Source organism: Chrysemys picta, chromosome 23 (assembly GCF_011386835.1).
Source record: "Chrysemys picta bellii isolate R12L10 chromosome 23, ASM1138683v2, whole genome shotgun sequence".
Taxonomy (NCBI): domain Eukaryota; kingdom Metazoa; phylum Chordata; order Testudines; family Emydidae; genus Chrysemys; species Chrysemys picta.
In genome coordinates, this window is record NC_088813.1 from 17286515 (window position 1) to 17309157 (window position 22643).

The 22643-nt window shown below is 52.1% G+C and overlaps 1 protein-coding gene across 2 annotated transcripts in view; it reads right to left on the reverse strand.

Moving 5' to 3' along the window:
* Positions 1 to 22643, reverse strand: part of COL8A2 (collagen type VIII alpha 2 chain) — a 142550-nt gene that overhangs the window by 94466 nt on the left and 25441 nt on the right. Inside the window, exon 2 of one of the 2 annotated variants that reach the window (XM_024104225.3) lies at positions 23 to 77. The exons of the other annotated variant lie outside the window; for it this stretch is intronic. The gene's annotated coding sequence lies outside the window, so the exon portion shown is untranslated. The remainder of the gene's footprint in view (positions 1 to 22; positions 78 to 22643) is intronic. 2 annotated transcript variants of the gene reach the window in all.

Genomic DNA, 22643 nt, shown 5'->3' on the forward strand with positions numbered 1-22643 from the left:
GAGGTGACAAAGGGAAACATACCCCGATACTGGTGTAAGGGCTGATGGCAGTCTGTCCTCCAGGCAAGAAGATGGCACTGGGGGAAGAAAGTGCAAGCAGTCAGTGACAGCAGTGGAACCTGCCCGACATGCTCCAAACAGAGAGAAGAAACGGGCACTTGGCCCCTTCATGTAACTGAGCCTCTCGCCTTCTCCTGCCCTCCCTTTGTCCTGTAAGACTGTCTGACAGTCCAGCCTTTCCTTAGGGATTTAAAGCATGTGACTTTTGTGGGTTTTGTCAATTAACCCTTTTAAAAAAATGCATCGCAAGGTCTCTATATTGCACTTTTCTTGATGAATTTTCCCTTTCCCGTGGGGGCCAGGATCCCAGCTGATTTTCCGCATCCCATCCCCAGCCCCACCTCAGGCCTCCAAACTTCGTTCACCCTCCACCTGCCAGGCAGGCTGGCTTCCCTTTGCCGGTTTGCCACAGTCCCTGCTTGCTGCGCTACGTCACTCATTCAGCTATCACTGTCACTGATCTGCTCTGCGCTGAGCCGCTAGAGAGCCTCTAGAACTGGGTCTAGCCAACACCAAGTCTTGACCAACAGTTGGTTGTCAGTTCTTAAAGGCCCAGTACCAAGATACCTTGTTGATTACCTAGAACATCACAGCCTGTTGGGGTCACCTCTTGATCTTCCTGTTTCAGTATGGCACTTCTGCACAGACCCCTGTCTCTAGGAGGAAGGGGCTAGATCCAGTGTATTCGGTGTAGTGGCTACCACTAGAAAGCTGGGCCCATGCCTGATTTCAGGTTATGTTTTTTAATTATGTTTTTTCTTACTTCTCTCCAATTCAAAGTGCTTATGTTGCACAGTTTCGCATGCACACCTTAGACACAGATGCATCTTCGCCACAGACGAGAGGCGCATCGAAAGAATCTGCGTATTGCATCTATAGCTTGGCTCAGCCCCCAGTCAGATTTACCCCAGCAGCTTGGTGTCCGTTTTACAGTGGGCATGCTACGCATTTCACACAGTGCAGTACGTAGGAACTCGGCCTGGTTAGCGTGACTCACTGGAAACCATTATAACCCACCAGTTGGATGGGCTGCACAGCTTGGAAAACTCCTGCTGTTACACAACAACCTTACCAAGGAGCAACAGTGATGTTGGCTTTGAATTTTAAAGATGGCCAAAAAAAGGGCATTTCTTGACATGAAAAACTTTTAAGCTTCCCTCCTCCCCCTTCACTCTCAGCTTTATGGCAGCTCAGAAGAATTTGTGCAGATTTTAATTAAGCAGCTGCATTCCCTAGCAAGGCAGAGGGGACACCTATTTAGCCAAGTTCCAAACATAAGTTTATTTATTTTACAGAGAAGTTTAGACCCCTGAAAACACAGGGTTTGCAATGGAACCTCTGACGGACCTTTAGCTGTGATAAAGCAACCACAATGGTGTAATTCTTTCCTTGGTTATATTACAGATTCCAAAAGCCCTTTAACAAAGTTGTCACCTCTCTCTCAGCGCTGAGTAATGGGCATTTCAGCACAGACTGTAGGTCATCCAGATCAGATATTATTTGCAGTGTGGTGTAAATGAAGGTTCATTAGCCTTTTTAGCAAACCGGGCCCCAATGTCCCACAGAACTGGAACGAAGGGCGGGGTGATTTGCCCAGAGAACCAGTGCCAGAGCTGGTACTATAACCCACCGCTCCTTCTTCCCAGTTTGCAGCCCTTGCCACTGGACCCCCAGGCCCTATAGCACCAGCATCCGAACTGCCCCATCGCTCCAACGTCCCTCATTTCAAGTGACATCCATTTTAGGCTCAAAGTTACCTACAGTCCATGCAAATCTGGTGTCCTTTCACGTTTCACTGCTGAAAGCTATTTAGATCAGTAATAAAGAATCACAATGCTGAGGTTAGAGAGAGTTATTTACATTCAAGGAAGGAATCCCGCAGCATTTTAAGTTTCCAGTGTAAATAATGCGTGTCCCCCCGCCTTTTCTAGGGTCTCTCTCTCTCTCCCCGTGTGCCCTCCATATTTGGGCCTCCGCAGGCTGAAAGGTCGACAAGCCAATCAAGCTGCAGCAGTCCATAATGGTAAGGTGAACAATGGCGAGGCCATTGCAGGGACATGCCAAACGATTGGATTCATTCTAGATCTGCTTCTCAGCCTACCAGACCTACAGTCATGGCAAGAGAACAAGGATCAACGTTGCAGGTTGGAAGACAAATACATAAATGCATTGGCTTGGCATGGTATCAGCAAGAGCTGGTGGACCAGGTCAGGTCCCACTGCCATTGTTCATTCATTTCCACTCCCTTGGGGGACACTGTCCTTTGGTAGTAACAGAACTCTTTTAGCACGTTAAGACCGAGAGCTAACCAAGAGAAAGCGGCCAAGCCTGTTTGCTGCCTTGGTATTATTTGCTTAGAGACACGGAGAGACTTTGAACTATTTAGACAGGAGAGAACACTGGGGCATTCCCAGTCACAGGTGAGTTATTAAAAGAGCAGCGATCCCAAATTCCAAGAGATTTCCAGCCTCCCAGCCAATTTCCCACAGGATCCTCCATGGGATTTCTGAGTTTAAGCTCAGAGGAGCCCTTAAAACTAAACCATTAATAAAAATAGCATTCCCTATCAAAGCTCCTTGGCTTGCTGCTGTCCTAGTGCCCAGGACAAGAGCACAGTGGTACCAGCAACAAAGAAAACGCTTTCAATAGAAAGCGGAACAACCGGGTTCCATAAAAATGTTCCCCTCCCGTTACCAGTTTTTGATCTGTTAGCTTCACGCAGGAGACCTTTGCCCCCAAGCCAGGATGCAGGAAGCAGGAATTTGGGTTGATGCCTGGAAGATTTCCCAACAATAAAGGTAGGAGCAGTGGGGAAACACGCTTAACCCCCACGAAACACTGAATTCAAAGTGTGATTGAAATTACCACGTTAAGACCAGCTGAGCAGGAAGATCTACCAAGATACAATTAATGAAATCTCAATTATTCTTTATAGGATAGTAATTAATACCACCTAGCTCTAATTTCCATCCCTAGAGCTCAAAGCCATTTACAATGGTGGTCGTTGCCCTGTTTGATGGACAGGCAAAGGGAGGTCATATACCTGCATGGTATTTTGCTTGCAATAACCCATTGGGAGCGAGTAGGGCACCAATTAACCCGTTGCAGAGTAAATTCCCCTAATGCTGCAGATCATGGTTGCCCTGCAATGCTAGCCAAAATACAGCCAAGGCTTTGCCGTCAGACAGCAGGCTCAGGTCAGCACAGTGTATAAAATTTGTTACGACATTTCCAAGTATTTGGACCTGAATCTCCTATTCCCACCAGCATAGCTCCATGGACCTCAGTGGAATGACTCGTGATTTGTGCTAGGGTGAGTGAGTGGAGAATCAGGTTAATCCTCTCTGTTTCTAGAGGAAAAGAAAGCCTTGCCAAGCTGGGAATGCAGGTTAACATCACGCCCGAGCCCTGCCCAATGCCACTTGGTAGGAGTAAAGCAGCTAATAAATCTGCTCACAGAAAAACCCTCAGCGGTAAGCCGTCACCTTCCCAGAGAAAACAAAACGTTCTATCTAAACCCAAAGGAGGCACGTTTGTTTCTGCCAGGATGTCATCTGCATTCATTTCCTGTGCTGGTGACTCACCCCGATGCATCCTGCTCATTTCCTAGGCTCCAGCGAGGAGCCTGCCCAGCATCGCCGCCCACAAGAGCTGTCCGGTGGTGGGGGAATCAAGAGCTCAAGTGGTAGCTGTAGGGATCATCCAACTTCCTCCTGGAAAGCGTAGTTATAGCAAGTTGGGTCCCACTGCCATCGAGCTCCATGGGAGATGGTGACGGGAGCAGAATTGGGCCCAACAAAAGGTGGAAGAAACAGCAGCAGCGGAGCCGGCCAAAAGAGCAGCACGTGGAGCTACACAACGTGGCCGGAGGCTGCCCTCAGCCTGACAACGACACCCAGCACAGCCAGGTCGCTTGGGTCAATGCGGGGACCCTGCAGGCTGCGCGGGGTCCCTGGGGACAAATGGACGCGTTACACACAGGACAAGAGCCCTTACAGGTGGGGAAGGGAGGCAGAAGGAGATTACATGGGTTGCTCAGGGTCACACAAGGAGTGTCTGGCAGAGCCAGGAGCTGGGTACAGTCTCCAAAGTCCCAGTCAAGTGTCTTAAGCACACGGTCCCTCTTCCTCGTTAGCCCTAGGCTTTTCCTCCTCCTCATGTCCAATGCTCTAGCTTAGAGACTGATTCTGCATGGAACTTCTGGGTGTGGTTACGGGCTGCAGACCTGGGCTCTTGGTCTGCCCAGTGACTTGTGGTTCCCAGCTCTGCCATCACACGAGTTGCTCTGTGCATGGCTGATGTCACGTACAGCGCAAACACTCCCCCCCCCACACCCTCCCCAACACATGTATCTTGGGCATTTGTCATAAGCAAACAGCTTAACCCCCCTCCCAGTAATGCTAATCTCTAGCTATTCAAAGCCACAATCTTATTATCATGCTCCTATTTTCCCCTGCAATCAAATATCTAGTTTAATCTTTCTTAAAGGGTTCCAGATTCCCAAAGCCCTCGCTTTTCCCATGACTAGCTGGATCACAGCACTGAAATGCAAGAGTTGAACTAAAACCATAACATCTCTTGGTTGCTTTTCTTCCCCCCGTCGAGATCCTATCGCACGGAAACCTAGCCTCCTCGACAGGCCCAGTAAGAATTCCTTACTGAGGATCAGCGCTCTGTGCCCCGAGAGACCACAGTACATGGCTGCTCACGTGCTGCCTGGTGGGGCTTCTGCCAGAGAAGTCTGTACAGCCGCAAAATAGAAATGGTTTCATATGCCTCCAACCATGCCAGGGGGGAAAACAAACCTGGAACTTGTGTAGCTTGCGGGGATGAAAGGAATGTGGCTTTTGATGTGCGCTGGATCCTTAGAGGCCCAGAAGTCTTCAGGAGCTGCATGGTTCTCTGGGGATGTCAGAGCCCAGGGCCAGCTCTTCATTGACAAGGCTGAGACCGGTTTCTTCTCGTTTTGTTGGATGGTTGCTCCCCTCTGCCAAGCAGCATTTGCGGCCCCGCACGCTGGCTTCCCCCGGAGGAGGAATCAGTGATGCGGAGCCAGGGTATTGCCTGTTTGTGCCACATACACCAGCCTTGGGACGGAGGTGGTCACGACTGGCACTCAGACAATCCCGGCCTCAAACCTGTGCTGGGCTCCCAGCGAGCAACTCTGCTCCCCAGCTTGGCTAGTTAGCGAGACACAGCAAAGAGAATCTCTCCAGCTGGCGCTTGCTGCAGCTCCGCCCCAACAGACCGTGCATCACCCACCTAACAGCACCCCGGCATTTCTTCAAAGCCACCACCCTCCCCCCGAACGCTAAGAGAAAGATCTGTAAGACTAACAGCCCCATTTGGTGACTCCCACCATAAGTCTCTACAGTACAGTAGCACTTTGGTACAGGATCGACACTGCACTGGCTCAAAGCAAGCAGAGTAGGCCAAGTTCACCCCTGGTGTAACTCCACTGTCACCATTTACTCCAGAGAGGAGTCCAGCCTGGGGTGCCTTCGGCTAGCAAGATGCCTCAGCACACACTTGCTATGTCACCCTCATTTGACTTAGGTATAAGGCACATGGACCCTTTAAAGTCTGTCCTATCTGGGTCTGAAATTACATCGTCTCCCTGCTGGGGCTAAGCCTAACACAAGCAGCGTAGAAGTGACCACAAACTTTGGGAGTAGCCACCTACATGGCAAGAGACACCTGCCAGGGATAGATACACGTTGTTTTTCGGTAAATGGAAATGGGGTCTTTATGCCAAGGCCAGCAGTTCGGTCATCTCTGAAGCCGGCCCTTCCTGCTCAGTGTCTGAGTGCAGCCTCTGCTCCCAGCCAGCTCACTGAGTAGGGCCGGCTCCAGGCACCAGCTTGCCAAGCAGGTGCTTGGGGCGGCCACGCCAAAGAGGGGCGGCAGGTCCAGTTATTCAGCGGACGGTCCCTCACTCCCACTTGGAGCAAAGGACCTCCTGCCGAACTGCCGCTGCAGATCGTGATCGCGGGTTTTTTGTTTTTTTGGAGTTTTTTTGTGCCGCTTGGGGCGGCAAAAACCCTGGAGCCGGCCCTGTCGCTGAGTTAGCCGGAGACAGATGATTTTGCGGGGAATGATGCCACAGGCAGAAGCAGCCTGCCTCACTGGGGGAAAATAAGGCCTGGCTCAAACCAGGCTTTTCCCAGGAACCGACGGCAGATCAGAGTTTCCAACGCACTGGACTTCAGTTCAAACAAATAGCAGATCCCAAAGCCTCCCCGCTCCTTGCCTGCTGCACCATGCCCAGAAATCTAAATAACCCGGCAGCAGTAAAGCTTTGAAGCAGCACAACATCCCCGCCACTGGCCCAGGCATGGATTTCTTTCTGCGACTCTATTCCCCATTTCAAAGAACCAGACTAAAACCCAGCTTTGTCCCCAAACAGGAGTTGTACGTCTACACTGCACTAAAGCATGTGGCGGGACTATACAATTCTAGTGTAGACATTCGGGCTCCAGTTGGAGCCTGGACTCAGACCTCACAAAGGGGGTGGTCTCCAAACCCGGGCTCCCGCCCAAGCATCTACACTGGTAGTTTTAGCCCCGCCGCCCGAGCCCCAGAATCCCCAGTCAATTGACCCAGACTCTGAGTCTTGCGTGCCACAGGGTTTTTATGCAGTGTAGACGTACCCGTGTAGTTCTTATGAAAGACTAGAAACCGCGTCTTGCACATGCATGGAGAGACGGAGAGCTGGGATATTCCTCCAGTGACGGCAATGGCTGGAATGGGAATAGATTTGGGAGCATCTGGTTTTATGCAGCCGTTTTGCCTTCAGACCAAGGAGAGAGAAAGAAAAGGGAGGTAATTACCATGCACTGCTCAGGCATGGCTCCACTCCATCAGCTGGAAGTCAAAGCCTGGCCCATCTGATCCACCTGCCAAATTCACAGGGATGCCTCCAGCCAGGGCTCAGTCTTCCCTGCAGTGGTGGACGCGGTGCTTTGTCCCTTGATCCATTCTCTCGCTGCCGATTACAGGGGTGCTCTCTCGCTCTCTCCGACTCTAGGTGAGGAGTGACAGCTTGTGTGTAAGCTAAAGGTAGACACATTGCAGAGTTCCTGAAAGTTTATAGGAGCAATGCAACCTCGTGTGCACTACAAATGGTTTCCTCTGCAGCTCTTTCCATCAGCTGTTAACGCCACCTTCCTGTTTGCATGCTTCAGGTCAAATTCACCCCAGTGGAACTCCAGAGAAGCAGGGGGAGTTACACCTGAAAGTGCAGTTGCACCAAAGCTAGCAACAGAGCCAGGCATCTACCGGTGAGGATTTCTTGACCCGATACCCATGTGCTGTCTTTTCTAGGGTGACCAGACAGCAAGTGTGAAAAATCGGGACAGGGGGTGGGGGTGGGGGGGTAAATAGGAGCCTATATAAGAAAAAGACCCAAAAATCAGGACTGTCCCTATAAAATCAGGACATCTGGTCACCCTAGTCTTTTTCTAATATCCCCACCGCTGCATCTGCTGGAATGACAAAGCCTGAAGAATCTCCTTCCAAATCCCAGCAAGGACCGACTGCTAGGTGCCCTGTTCAAAGCCAGATGGTCTGAGCTAGGTATCTGCCTCGCCTGCCCCATTTCAGCCACCAAATAAGAGAGTTCTCTTTTGTACTCAGCACGTGCCACAAGAGGCAATCTTTGCATGCTATCCCCAACACGGGGAGCCTACGTTTCACTCAGCCTCCAAACTCATTCTTTCCTATGAAGTCTCTGGCAAGGCACGAGAGAGGCAATTAAAGTCTCACTTGGCTCCCTTGCCAACTGCATTCCCTGCTCCCATCCTCAACAATTAGTAACAATCTAGGGGAATTAAGGGTTTTCAGAGGTCCCATTTGGGGATAGTTTTATGGGGATGAACTTTAACTCAAAACTTGCTTCTGCGCTTTAAAGGCAGAGCTGAAAAGCCGTCTGGCTTGGCACCAGCCCGGCGCTCCTCATTCACCCCTCGCTGACCCTGCCGTTGCGAGCTGGTGGGGCAGCCATTGCAGAGAGGCGGGGGGTTAGGGGGGTGGAGACACCCAGCAGGCCTTAGTGGTAGTACATGAATCTGCAAAGAGGAACAAACATCTAAGGTGGGGAGGGGAGCCATTGCAGGGACACTGATGGCCTTGGGAAAGGTTTGCAAAGTCTGATACTTGCAGTCGGCTCCCGCCTCCCACTGCTCATCCCCTATCCAGGATCATCCATCTGCTGGCAACACCACAGTCATTGCCAAAGGTTACAGTACAGCGGCTGCACAGGGTTCCCCGCTCCTCTGCGTGTCACATGCTGCAGCCATATGGAGTGCACGGGAGGAAGCGGGAATACAGCCCAGTGTTCTCTGACCCACACCCACAGGCCCTACTGCTTAACTTAGAAGAGTTTATGTCAGGGTGGGAGGGCCCTTTAAGGGAGCTGGACTGAGTCCCACCTGTGACTAATTAGCTGCTACCTGGTGCTCGGTTTGAGGCCAGGGCTCAAGTGAGAGCCTGCAGGTCACCTGGTCCGTATAGGCCCAAAGCAGCTCACTTGGGAGAATCATAGAATCATGCCGGGAGCAGGTGGGTCAGGGAGAAGGGGCCAGGCAGCAGGACCTAGCTTCTCTGGTTAACTCACGTTGGACTCTTGGTTCGAGCAAGCCCTGAAAGAAGGGGCTGAAATTCCGGGACTGCTCGGAGCTTTATTTGAGGCCATCAGATTACAAGTTGGCCCACAAGGCGTATGATGCATCCGACGGCCTCTTTAGGCTGCAGCCACTAGAGTGCAATAATCATACCCAAGGGAGTGGATTTCGAGCTCTGCCATTTTGTGCAGGACACGGCCACAATGCCAGGCACCTTTTGGGGGAGGACAGATGGACACGCGTACAGATGGGTGTATTTATTATAAGACAGGCTGCATCCAGACAAGGGAAGGGGAGCACACACTGGTGAGCGCGTTACAAGTTGGTCAACATCATCACAGGCTGTGCCCACTAGGAGAGACTGTGGAGTTTGTCTCCCTCTAGGGACGGGTCCACATGGGAAGTTAACTGGTCCGTGGGATGCCGGGCCATCATGCAGCCATGGCTTGTTACAACGTAGCCATCATTGCAGCTTGCAACACTATCTACCAGTGTGGAACCGGGGGCTCTTTCCTCACTTCTCCGAGTGGCGCCCCCACCCGATATCCTCCCGGGACGAAGGAACATCGGACAAATGGCAGAGGCTTCGATCATTTCCAAAGTGGAATAAAAAACGAGACAGACCAACATGCTGAACAATCTACTACAGGGAACAATCTAGCATTGGCTGGTAGGGGCCAGCTGGACGTCTCCACTATTCATTCTTTGATGATAAAATAATAGGGAAGCTAATCTAGGACACAAAAGGCTGCTTGGACACCACAGTGGTCGTGGGGAAATCTACTGCTCTCCGTGGCAGTGAGCTGAGCCCCCGGTGCTAAGCCCCCGGAGCTGGTCAAAACACAAATGTTTCATTTTTTCCTGCATATTCCAAAAAGCAACTTTTTTTGGTTTATTTGTAATTTTAAAAACCACTTACACCAAATTTTCACTGTTGACCCTTTTTGTTTTCCCTTTGGCTCTTTCCCCCATGCCGCTTTTTCCTGGTGCAGTTTAAAGAACACAGATGCACAAAACCACAGATGCAAACCTACACCCACCCACCCCACAACCCAGAATTGTATTTTTTTAAACAAAAACAGACATTTACACCAAAAAAATTGATTTCTCCCAATGAAATTAGCATGAAGAACTTTGAGTGGTTCCCCGGTACGGGGGTGGGGGAGTGGTGAGCTGTCCTTAGGGCAGTGAAGCCGGAACCATTTGCAGTGATGACAAACCGCCTGCTGTCTGAAACTTGAAGCGTGCAGATGGGGAGGCCATAGGGTTAATATGCCCAGAGGGACTAGGAAGTCTTCAAGCATCTCCTGTTAGCAAGGCCCAGAAGTTTCTGCCACCTTGACTGTCTGAGCTGCTGTTGTCTGGGAACTACTGAGCTGAAGACAAATAGATGCATTTATTACAAACCCTTTTGGTTTTGGCTTCAAGCTGGAAAACTATTCCGCCCCCGTTTTCCCTATAGACAGCGTTCTTCGGTGCAAGAAGGGAGAAGCGCTCCCTTCTGTGAGAACTCACAAAGAGTCCAGAAATCAATCATGCTTCCCCCCCTCTGGCCAGGCGGGCTGGTGGCTAGGACCCAGGAGACCCAGGTTCTATCCCTTCACTCTGCCCCAGAAGGCTGCATGATCCGGCTAAGTCATGTCATCTCCTTGAGTTTAGTTATGCTGGTAAGCTCCTTGGAGCAGAGAGGCCCTGATCTCAGCTAGGGGGCTCCCGTGACTGTAATACAAAGCTCAGCACTGCAGGGTTCACAATCCTGTCTACGCAGGCACTCTCACACCCTCACAAATCCCTCTTTGCATTGCAGCTGTGGATTGGAGGCACATCAAGGAGAGGTGAGTTGTCCAAGGTCACACAGGGAGTCAGTGGCAGAGCTGAAATTTGAATGGCGATCTCCTGACTCCCAGCCCGATGCCATCAGCTGAAGAGCTATAGCAAGCCTTGTCCTCCGTCATAGACCGGGGGGGGGGGAGGGGGGCGGCGTGTGCAGGGGAAATAGCTTCCTCAGTTTGAAGGGTGTATGGGTGGGATCCCCCACTTCAGCCAGAGAAGAGCAGTCAGTTATTTCATGTATTCAATTTGTAAACAACGAAGCCCACTGCTTAAGCCCTTGGGGTCAGGGTTAATGAAACAAAAGGCCAAGATCATTTCCAGAACAGGATTGTCTGAAACAAATGCTCAGGGGGAAAGGACACAGGGCTGGATAAACAGGGCAAGAGGCTGCTAGGTCAGGACTGGAAGGCAGATGAACCACACTGCACCTTGCCCCACATCAGCGGAGCCTGCAATTCACTGCAAACATGGAACCAAACCTCTGCACTGGCTTTGCGGCATCAGCCAGCGCTCAACGCCCTGGCGGCCCGAGCCAAAATCCAGGCAAGAGGAGCCTTTCCATTGACTGCATGGGTCTACAGGGCCTGATGTGGCCAGGTGCTCTGCTCTCTCAATCCCCACTGACTTCAGAGGAATTGCCTTGGTGGAGGCATTCAGCGCCCATCTGGCTCAGATGCTGACCCAGGACCAGGACCAGGACCAGAGTGGGTTCAGCGCTTTCCTCCACTGCTGGCTGTAAAGCAGTCTCTCTTCTCAGGCCTCAGAAGTCATCAGGCACAAGGCGCCTGCATTGACTTAAGACAGGCTCAGAGCGGTTTGGACTCTCTGCCCAGGGAGCAAAGGGCTTGTGCATCTATCACGGAGTATAGAATTATGCAACCTACTGGAATGCTGGCCGGGGAGCAGAACGGCAGAATGATATAACTGCTCGTGAGCAGCCCAGAAAACTCAAACAAATATATTTCAAGAGCTGATGGGAACTGGCAAAGTTGCAAAACCAAAATATCTTTAAAATTTGAGAAAAATCACGCAGGTGGGAGGAAGCAATAATTCACTGGGAAGTATGAAAATGATTTATTTGTTATTGGGAAAGCTACTCCACAGGCACTTCAGGACTTACGTAAGGAGCAGCAGAGACACACAAGTATCCGGATCCTACTCATGCTATTTTTTCACCAGGGGGACCCCACTGTTACTGATTTACACCAGTGTAATTGGAAGCAGAATCAGCCAGGGAGACAGACAGACAGACAGACTCACTCACTCTTCTGGCTTCTAGGAAACAGCAAATATTTGGAGCCACTGGCTCTCGCCTCACTTGGTTGAAACCACATTGCTATGGCTGCAGATGCTGCATTGTTGTCGCTGACTGAAATGTATGAGGCTTAATATGTGGCAGTGAGGGACGAGGGAAAAAATTCAATCAATTCATCCTGTTTTTCTAGAGGACTATACATTAAAAAGAGGCTACAAAAAAAAGTATTGTCGAGTGCAGTTTTAGTAATTAATGCGACACGGAAGGATGTTTTATTAATACACTGCTTTTAATCCTCAATAAACTAACTAATTATATATATCACTGAAATGCAGCCACCTCTGAGGTAGAACACAGCAGACAACTTGTACATATGACATCAGAGGAAAAGGAAAACTGTGACCAATGAGAGTGGGGAAAATCCCCCTCCCCCTTATGGGTTCTCTTTAGGCAAACTTTCCGTAATGCTCTTTCATTGTCCATGTTCAATTCTGTGCCAGCAAATATTAAACATTTGAATGCCTATCTGCTTTGCAGTTGCTTCCCTCGCTGTTTTGACCACGTAAATCATAAGCTGCCTATCTGCTTTGCAGTTGCAAAGGTTTCTTATGCTTGCAGATCAGAGAGCTAGACATTCCAACAATTGTTCCCACCCTTGATTCCAGGCACTGGCATAAAAGTAAGGGCCAGATTGTCAAAGTCACCTTTAGTGTTTGTACAAGGCAGATGGGACCCTGCTTTGAAGCAAGTGATCTTGTGTTTAAGGCACTGAACTGGAATGGAGAAAAATCAAGGATCTATTCCCAGCTCTCGCACAGCCTCCTTGTGTGAACATTCATCTCCCCATCTGTAAAATGGGGATAACAATACTTCCTATTTAGACTGAGCTTAGGGTGACCAAACAGCAAATATGAAAAATCGGGATGGGGGTGGGGGGTAATAGGAGCCTATATAAGAAAAAGACCCAAAAATCGCGACTGTCCCTATAAAATCGGGACATCTGGTCACCCTAACTGAGCTCTCTGGGCAGGGACTGTCTCTCATGTGTGTGCACAAGGTTTCACAAAGCAGAGCCCTGATCCCAGTACTGTAACACAAATGAACAATACAGTCCTGCCTGATAATTTCAGCAAATTGCAGGGAACTCACCAAGTGGGCTGGACTGGGCATGTCAAGGATAGATCCAGCAGGTCTTGGCCTTCCTAACCCATTGACCCATCCCCTCTGGTGGATCAGAAAGGATGAGCAATTAAAGCAAGGGCGGGAGATTGCTTTGCATTAAAAGCCCTTGTGTGGCAAGCACATTAACCACATCATCCTTTGAGCCCCAGAGCCTGTTGTGGAGGGATCTCTTTGCAGACCACAACCTTTTCCCACCTCCTTTACAGCAAGAACATGAAATACTATGGTCCGGAAGGCCAGGCACAGGAAAATGCCAACCCTCAATGGAATGTGGCTGGGTTTGTTTTTGGCCTGGTTAAAAACAAAGTCAGATGAGCCCATGGAGTTATTGAGCCAAAAAAAAAAAAAAAAAAAAAGTGTCCCATTAATATATTTCAAGTGGCATCCAAGCTGGCAAGCTAGAGACAGCACAAAAGTCTGGCAGACTGGGGGGGCGGAGGGAGGAGTCCAGGATCCAACCCCCGCGTTTAGAGTTTGTCAGGAGAGGTGACATCCTCAGTCTCCTAGGAATACGCACCCTGCCAGCCTTTCACGCCATCCCCTCCGCAGGACGCCTGGCTCGAATGTGGCAATATGGCCCCTCTGAGGCCGAGATCAGGGCTCCATCACTCTAGGCACCGCACAGTCCCATAGCAAAAGAATATCCATCAGCCAGTAGTGACGTGGACAGCCGAGCAGAGGGGAGTGTTACTAGATTTGGGTGAATACCTCATAACCGTGTCCCTCCACAGCTGCTCCATTGAAACAGTGAATTCCCATCGACTGCTCCTGTGGCCTCGGTGTTCACTAGAATATTCATAGACAGTCAACAAGTTCACGGATGTGAAAGTTCATGCAGCGCAGGCGTTAAACTCCCTGAATACAGTTCTGTCAATGCCCCTCAATCCTGACCCGCAGCCCACCGGCTAATCCAATGCTGGGCTCCTCACAGCCACAGCTCTGGTGACACCCCTCAACCCCAACCAGTCTCAGGCCTCTCCTTAGATCCAACAATAGGCTTAAATTTCTGACCAGTCTCACTCCCTTTCCTCTTTAGATGATCGGTTTTGAATCGGTACGAATGACAAGAGCACAACTGACTCCTGCAAACCTCTCCTACACCGACACAAAACGTGAGGTGGAGACTGAGCAGGTCGGATTTCAGGCCTGAGGAGAATTTCATGGGTGGGGTCTAAACACCTGAGAACCAGGGCGTCTGCTGGAAGGTGTGAGGCCACATTAACTCATCACCACTGGCATTCACTGAGCAGCTAGGACGATGCCCTCTGGGGATTTCCAAGTCCATAATGAACGGTTCAAGCATTGCAGTGTGAGTGGGACTGGAGGATGGGGTCAGGTTAGAAGAGGGACCTAGTTTGTGTGACACTAGGGGCTCAGGCCTGCAAGCTCGTGACCAAGCTGCTACCCCCCTTCGCTCCCCGGCCTCTCAGCACATAGCACTGGGCTCTGTGCACGCTCCGTTCCGATCTCTTTCCTCCCACTCTGCCCTTTGCCGCCCCTCCTGCCAAGGAAACGCGAGAGGCGCCCGTTTCTCAGCACGAAGCTCTTGCCTTCAAACTAGCACCAAGTGCAGCATCACGCGTTCCCACAATTTATGGGCCTGGTTATTAGAGCAAATTTGTCAAGCCCTTAAGCTGAAGGGTCTGGATACAGGGAGATTGTGGAATGACTTATTATCCCCCTGTGCTCGCCGCTCTTGGCTCCGGCGCTGTCTTTCTTATTAGCGAGCTTCTTTTGTTGGCATGACATGCAACCAGCCCCTCCCCTGTCTGAGTCTTTCCATTCCCAATGCCAGTTTTTCAAGGCCCGTGTCCCCAGGGGATGCCCCCAGCCTGGCTCTGCTCACTGACAATCTATACCCACGTCCAGGCTCTTTGCCCTGCAGATGAGGACAGGAGATGGGGCCAGGTCCCTGTTGTGATTTCTCCCCTGCTCCATGGAGAAGAGTTTGGTGTGGGGCAGGGTGCCAGGAAGCCATCGTTATGCTCACCCATCCAGTGAGCTGGCTTCGCTGCCGAGGCAATTCCTGATGCATTCTAGCCCTTCCTGGCTGTCCTCAGGCCGTCGCTCCCATGGCTGCCAGCTGCAGAGGGGCCCAGCTACCCCACACAGGCAAATGGGAGGGGTTCTGCCCCTGAGCTGCTCAGTCCATTCTCAACTGCCTGGTTGCCAGCTAGCTAGGATGAAGCACAGGCTGGCGCCCAGGCCAGCAGCTCAAAGCAGGCCTCTACCCTGTTCCCAGCAGGGCAGCAGAACTGCAGGGTCCCTGGGCTTTGGCCAGATGGCTCTGGCCGAACCCCTCCAAACCCTGTACCCCTTGCTCTTTCCCAGCCCTCAGTTGCAGGGTGCTGAAGGAGGCAGGGGCTTAGCCATTGAACACTGAAGAGATGTGGGGTTTTCGCTAGGGATTCCTTCACCTCTAGGTGGGATTTGAACCCGGAACCTAAGTCTGGTGGGAGAGTGGCTGCCATCTCATACAAGGAGTGCAGAGGCCTCAGTCCACTGCTTGTGCTGTAGCCAACAGAGTAAAAAGAGGATTACGTAGGAATTCCCTATTGGATCAGAGCAGGGTCCATCTAGCCCAGTCTCCAACAGAGGCCAGTGCCAGCTGCTTCAGAGCAAGGGGCAAGAACCCTGCAGTTTTGGGAAAACCTGCCCCTCGGGGAAGTTTCCTCCTGACCCCAATTCGGTAGCCGGTGGCTTGTGCCCTGAAACTTGAGGATTTAGCTGCTTTCTAAAAGTTATTATTTACTAACCGTTTTGCTATAACGAACGGGAACCGTGTTCACCACCAAAAGGTCCTAACCTTGGTGGCAATGAGCTCCGCCGCCCAATGGTACCTTTGTGACGCGCTCTCCAGTGCGGTCAGCCTAGCACAACATGGACCGTCACAATCTGGATGCAAAGCCCCTAGATCCTGGATGCTCCTTACAGTAACAAACTAGTTTGGAACCATCTTTTTTCTGAAGGGGGCGGGGGGGGGGATATTTTTAAAATTCTCACTTTAATTCTTCTCTGAGCTCACTTCTTATCAGCCCCCAATCCCTGAGCCCCCTGGTACCGACTCTGCTTTTAGCAACCAGGGTGAATCATTGACTCCACCCCACTTCTGTTTCTTGGCCTCCGTCTGGAGATTGTGAGCCGGTGAGGAAAGCTAATGGCTCCAGCGGGGATTGAACCCGTAGCTTCCTGGCAGCTGCTTGGCTGAAGAGAAGCTGAACATTGAGCAATGGTACTAGCCCATCCCCCTTTAATGAGCTGGGCCAGAGCTGCGGTGAAAATCAGATGTCCTGCCAGTGAGCTCTGGGAGTATGGGGAGGTGGTTTATAAAGATATAAAATGGGATTCTTTCCTCCAAGCGCTGTTCTCTGGATAGGGCCTTTGCTTTGCACTTTCCTCTGCAGCGGTGACAGGAGTTGAACTGGGTTTCATTCACACACACAGGAGATTAGAAGGTCTCTCTCCCCGCTAGGCAGGAATCCAATGTTAATTTTTTTCCTGGGGTGCCCAAGCTGGCTTTGTTTTCGGCCCCTCAACATGCATTGCAGCTGGGGTGGGATACTCTGCTCTGGGAGGCTGGAGGGTTTCAAAGGGCAGAGCACAGAGCTCTTACTGAAACTCAGAGAAACTTGGGTAGTGACTTCGACAAGTGCCTTTGAAAAAAATCTTGGCCCCGGGCCCAATGTCTACCTCCCCTTTCTCCTGTAGGCGTCATTCCCCATGGCGTTCCTTCCTCCCGTCTGTTGAGAACGTGTTCTCGAGGTAGCTAGTCCCTTTTCATAGCCCACACAGAGGATGGCTTCCCGGAGTGAGCCATCATCCTAGTTGGATGGGGTATTGCTGCACATGGTGGGATCTTGGCATAAGCCGTCTTCTGGCCGGCCAGCTCTTGGGATGGGTTCCTGGTGCATGAGTGTCTTCTGGTTCCATGGCTTCCCCTGCAGTGGAACTGCTCCCAAAGTCCTGGTGTTGAGTTGTTCCTTGGAAGCAGGTGCCCTTAGACACCCCCAACTCATTCAGTGCCTCAAGCAACTCTCACAGTCTCTTCTCCAGCTCTTGGAAGAGGAGAAGAGTTTCAAGGCCCCCTTGTCTCTACCCCTACACCTCCCTGGTGGCAGCACCATGCACACAGCTCTTTCTGCGGAGGCCCCCATGGCTGGTCACGTGCACACACCAATGCCTTTGCGCCGTACTCCCCAGCATTAGATGCACATCTGGGTAGCAGCAGCGGGGGAGGGATTTGAAACAGTAGGGCAACCCCTCCTTTCACACCCAGCACTGAGCCTGCTTCTATGAACATTTTGGTGGTAGGAGCTTTGGCTGGGAGACGAGGCTATTTCTGGAACAGTTAGCACCACCCAGAGAGATGTCCGATGCTTCTCTCAACCTCCCAGCACAGCCGCTCGCTTTTATTGTTAAACTCACTGGCTCTTGCCCAGCTACGACAGGCAGGAAAACCCCAAGTGAGCCAATAAAGGCAGAGCAGGCAGCATCCCTGCAAGGTGGGCGGGAATGCAGAGCAGGTCTAAGGTGTGCCAGGAAACCATGGAGCCCTTGGTTCAAACCCAGCTAAGGCCTGTCTAGGCACCAGCCGTGTGTTTGCAAACAGGTTCTGTGAGCCAGTTGCAAGCAGCACAACCAAGCTGTGTCCATGCCCAAAAAGAGAGCAGCTGTTTGTGCACCCAGGTGGTGGTATTACCTGTGCATTGTGGGGAAAAACTGGGCCACTATCCCATAATGCTCAGGAAGGAACAGAGCACCCAAAAAACATCCACCCAGAGCAGGACCAGCAGCAGCGCTCCAAGGATGCCTGCCCCAGCCCACGGGATGTTGATGGGAGCCTTTGGGCTGATTTCAGCAGTCCAGGGAAAGCAGCGCAGGCTCTGAGCCCGCCACAGAGCAGCTCTTGAAGCAGATTTGGGTGGGGGGAGGCTTTTCTTGTCTGAACTCTGTTAGGATGGGAAGCTCTTTGGGGGCAGGAGTGTGATCCTGCCAGTGTCCCACCCAGAGCACAATAGCGCTCCAGCAACAAAGCCAATACATTCAGATATTGCAACCAGCCACGAGGCAGCCAAGTTATATCAGCAGCGCTGCGCCTGGGACGTTACAAACACGATACAGACGGAACAAGCTATACTTGCTTTACGGTATATCACACACACACACACACACACACACACACACACACACACACCAAGCTGGTGTGTACTCGGCCTGGCTCAGCTGTATCTCAGCTGCCACTACCCAGGTTACCGTGGTTGCATGGCTAGTTTATACTCCTGCTAGCTCTAGCAGACCGAGCAGCTGTCCAGGAGCAGGGGAATCGTGCCCCTAGCTCGTTGTGTAGATGTAACCGCCCACCCACTAACGAGGCAGTGGGGTCCAGTGTCCAGGACAGGGACTCAGGAGACCTGGTTGCTATTCACAGACCTGCTGGGTGACCTTGGGCAAGTCATCTCCCTTCTCCAGGCCTCAGTTTCCCCAGCTGTAAAGCAGAGATGAGGATATTGACCTACTTTGCAAAGAGGGATGAAGAGGGATACCTCCACCTAGTTCTTCTCTACCTGGGGCCACCCAGTCTCTGGGCCCCCTCATCTGTAAAGGGGGATGACAGCAAGCCCTAGTGCGCCTGCCATCAGGAGATCTCAGAACGCTTTACAAAGGAAGTCAGATGCAGTATTGTTCTTAACAGCACTTCCCTGCTTCCCTGGGGGTTGGGAGGACAAATACACTGAAGACTGTGGGGCTCGGACTATGGGAGCAGAGCTAGGGGACAGCATCATCTGCCACTTCCTTCTTCAGCATCTCGACTGGAGCTCAGCTCTGCAGCGGGCTTAGACCCAGGCCTCCTAACGCCCTGCAGTTCAGACCGGGGTTTTGGTCCAGCTCATGGTGACCACAGCCTCAGAGTCTGACGCACCCTGCAAAGTTCAGCGTGGCGTTGGGATGCGGAGGTTGTTCGAGGGCCGGGCCGATCTCCAGAGCGGACCTGCGGCCGCAGGAAAGGGCTCTCCCCCTCTCTGCTCCCGGCGGGATACGCTGGGAGGAGTCTCCTTGTTCCGGTTCCTGCTGCAACCATTGGGTTATTGTCAGCATCTTGCCCAGAACAGGGGTGTGCCTGAGAATTAACCAAACCCTGCACTTTCTCCCCGTTACACTGCCTTTCCCAACCCAGACGATGCCCCATCAGCGCAGACACCAGCCAGTTGCCACTGCAGTGGGTGGGTGGGTTGTTGAGGGGAGCCAGTCCTGCCCCCCCCCCCCCAGCTCAATTATGTTTGTCTGGGGACAGAGGTGATTGGCTCCAATGAGAGCTCAAAGGCACAGCGAGCTCCAGCCCCAGTAACCTTCAGGGATTCGTTTAACCAGGTCCGTTTGCTGGGTAGTTCTTGGAATAACAAATTGTATCAAAAAAACCTCAAAACCACAAAAGGGAACTGGTGTGCTGCCTGCTCACAAAGGCTGCTTGTCTGGAGGCCCCCAGCACCCCCGATCTCCCTCAGTAAATTCAATTTAACAAGCAAACAGCACACTCAGCCCTGCTCTCACCCAGCCGCAGACCAAAGACTGGCCAGGGCTTCACATGATCCCTTGGGCTGGGAAACAGTGACTTGAGCCAGGGCATCCCTATTAGACAACGCACACACAGCTGCCGGGGCCGCTGCTGCTGGGTCAGCACCGTGTCTGGAACAGACTGAAGGATGGTGTTAAGTTCAGGAGCTGGCTGTACTTGTCCAGCAGCAGACTGCTGAGTGGAGAGGATGATCTATGTGGTAGTTATTTACAGCCTGTTGGTTTAAAATAAAATTATTGGGCCGGAGTCAATGGGGCTGCGCTGATCTACGCCAGCTGGCCCACTAGGTCAGACCCCTTGATTTACCTGCCATTACAGATTCTTGTTATGTTCACAGCATACACCCAGAGACGTTAGATCAAAACCAGCAAATACTCTTGCTGGAAGAGTGCAGCGTAACAATACGTCTAGTCTTAGACTCCACAACAATCACACCTGGTGACCAAAACCAGAGAGAGACAAAGCAGGCTGCTCCCCAGGCTGTCCACCTCAAACCTCCAGTTTTCACCAATTGCGTGTGAAAAGTAGCTCCTTCCACACTCCCCCACCCCTGCAGAATACTCTCCCCAGCCCCCACCACAAGAACCCCTCATGAGGTTAGGCAAGTGGGGATACACACAGAGCTACTGTTCCCTTCTCCCTCCATGCCTGTGGCTACACCATCCCTGTTCCCCTCCCCCCCACCACAGACACTAATTGAAAGCAAACCAGGATCATGGCGGGGGCTGTGGGCAGGCCCCCCTCCCCAGCTCTGCCAAGCGAGACTGCCCATCCTTACCATTGGCTGTGCAAAACAGGCCTCACGACACAGGCTTCCTCACTGTTCTGGTGCCAGCTAACGCTGCTACCTTTGCACACATTCCCGAGCACGGCCGTGCGCCAGTGCAAAGCATGGCCCTGCTGGCTTTGCTTCAGGGCCTTCTGGGGGTGTGTGAAGCCCCTTGTTGCACTAGTCACGGGGTCCCTGCATGGTTATTTATTCACACCATGGTAACCACCAGAGAGCCCAGTTAGGAATGGGGGGCCCTATTACACTAAGCCCACGGGCACCTATGGTTTAGGATCTGATCTTTGCAGTCCAGACAGTGACTATCTTCCCTGGGCGGGCGGCCAGGGCTGCTGCTGACTTCCTGGTGCACAGACCAGCCTGAGAAAGGCAAGGAGAACCAGCATGCCCTGGAGAAAGCACGCCCGGTGGAGTGAGAGGAGTAGCAAAGGGAATAGGACAGCAGTGCAATCGCCTGGCTAGCAGTCAGCACTGTACAGACAGCCTCCTGTGTTCTCCCTGCCCCTGCCCTGCCGAGAGCACCGTTACCCAGCCAAACCAAACAAGCATGGCGGCCAACTATCTTGCTGCTTAACCTGTTCAATGTTTTGGCACAGTCTGGCTGAATACACGGCCAGTGCGGAGCAGCCAACGGGCAGCCCAAGCTGCTCAGAACATTCCTGTGCCCAGCAGAGCACCAGGGGCATTTGCTCACTGCCCTCTAGGCAGCAGGGCAGAGGCACTGCTTGGAGCAGGTCCGTGCCCAGCCCAGCAGCAGCTGGCTTCCATCGCTCATGCAGGAAGGGGGTTATAGAACTCCCCCCCGCTCACTCAAGGAACCACGTTTTTAAAACATGGGCCCAGCGATGGGATGCCAGGAAACCTTAGAGGCAAGAAGAGCCTGTATGCTGTATTGGGATTGCACCACCAGTGCAAACCCCTTTGCTCTACCACAGCACAGGCGAAGCACCCGTGCAAATCGTGTCTGGATGTGGCATTCACACGGACGCAGCCGAACCCCCCCCCCAGTGCACACACGAGATTACAGCCCCCGTGCAGTGCTCACACATGAACATTGGTTATGGGACGGATCCTGCTGCCACAGATCACTGGGCGTGGGATCGGGCTCAATCAGAACTCCTCCGAGCTCAAGTAAAGGCACCAGGAGAGGGGAAGGGCCGGGATGCCGACAAAAGCTCATTCTTTGTTTCCTGGGCACACAATGGACTCTAACAAAATCTTGTCTTTTGAAATCTAAATACCTCCGAGTTGAGAAACACCTTCTTGTCTGCTGAGACTTGGAGCCAGGCCCGGCCCAAAAACAATGGCCTGTTCGGGCAGGAGGGGACATGGCTGGGGGGGGGGGGGGGGGAGCCCTAGATGCTCATGGATAAGAACTAAATACACACGGAGGTTCCCCACGTGGTCGCTAAGGCCAACGCGGTCAGACGGGGTAGCTACAGTTCAGCACGCAAGGCGCCAAGGAACCTACGTGAGATCCGCACTCATCTGGCCACATCCCAGCCCTGTGGAGGCATGCAAAGAACTGGCCTGCTTGCACAGGGTGCTGCTGTGGACCCGACAGCTCCCAGAGGGCAGTCAGCGGGAGCGGTGGGACATCGGGCGCTTCTGGGAGTTAGCCCATTTCTTTAGGGTGCTGTAGGCCCCCAGGTTTGGAAGCTTTGTTTCACAGGGCCTGGTCCCAGCTGCCCCCTGCGGTCAATGGGAAGCTTCCACTGACTTCAGATTAGCCCCCTTCTAGACACCAAGTCAGACATTTGGAAACTGGTTCCTAGCAGAATAAATGGGGACACGTCCCAGGCTGCTTGAGTATGTACCCAGGGTCATGGGCAGGTGGGGTTAGCCTGTCCAGTGGCCACAGCGTCACGGTTATTATTATATGAGCTAGCTCGGCTCTCCCTAGCTCAGGTACATCTCCCTGTGCCCCAGCCACGCCTCCCCATTGCAGCGTAGCCACACGGCCAAGAAATGCACCTACACCCAGAACCCACAACTCCCTGGGCATCACCACGCTCCTAAAGCGCTGAGCTGGCCTATCTGAGAAAATCCGACATGCGGACATGGCAGCAGGACGCAAGTAAAATGCAGCGGGACTCTGAAGCGGTGCTTCTGCAGTCTCTCTCCGTAAAACAAGCTGTTTGGCTGGTTTTAAATTGGAAATAAATTACTGAGTTATAAATGTATTTCAGAAAGCCCCTTTTCCATCCGGAGTGCAATTAGGGAATGATACAGGATTATGGCTACCCCGACTATCTCCTACCTAAACGAAGCCTTTTGCAACCGTCAGCCAAGACCAGCCATCCGTGTTTCAACTGGGGCTTTGCAAAAAGC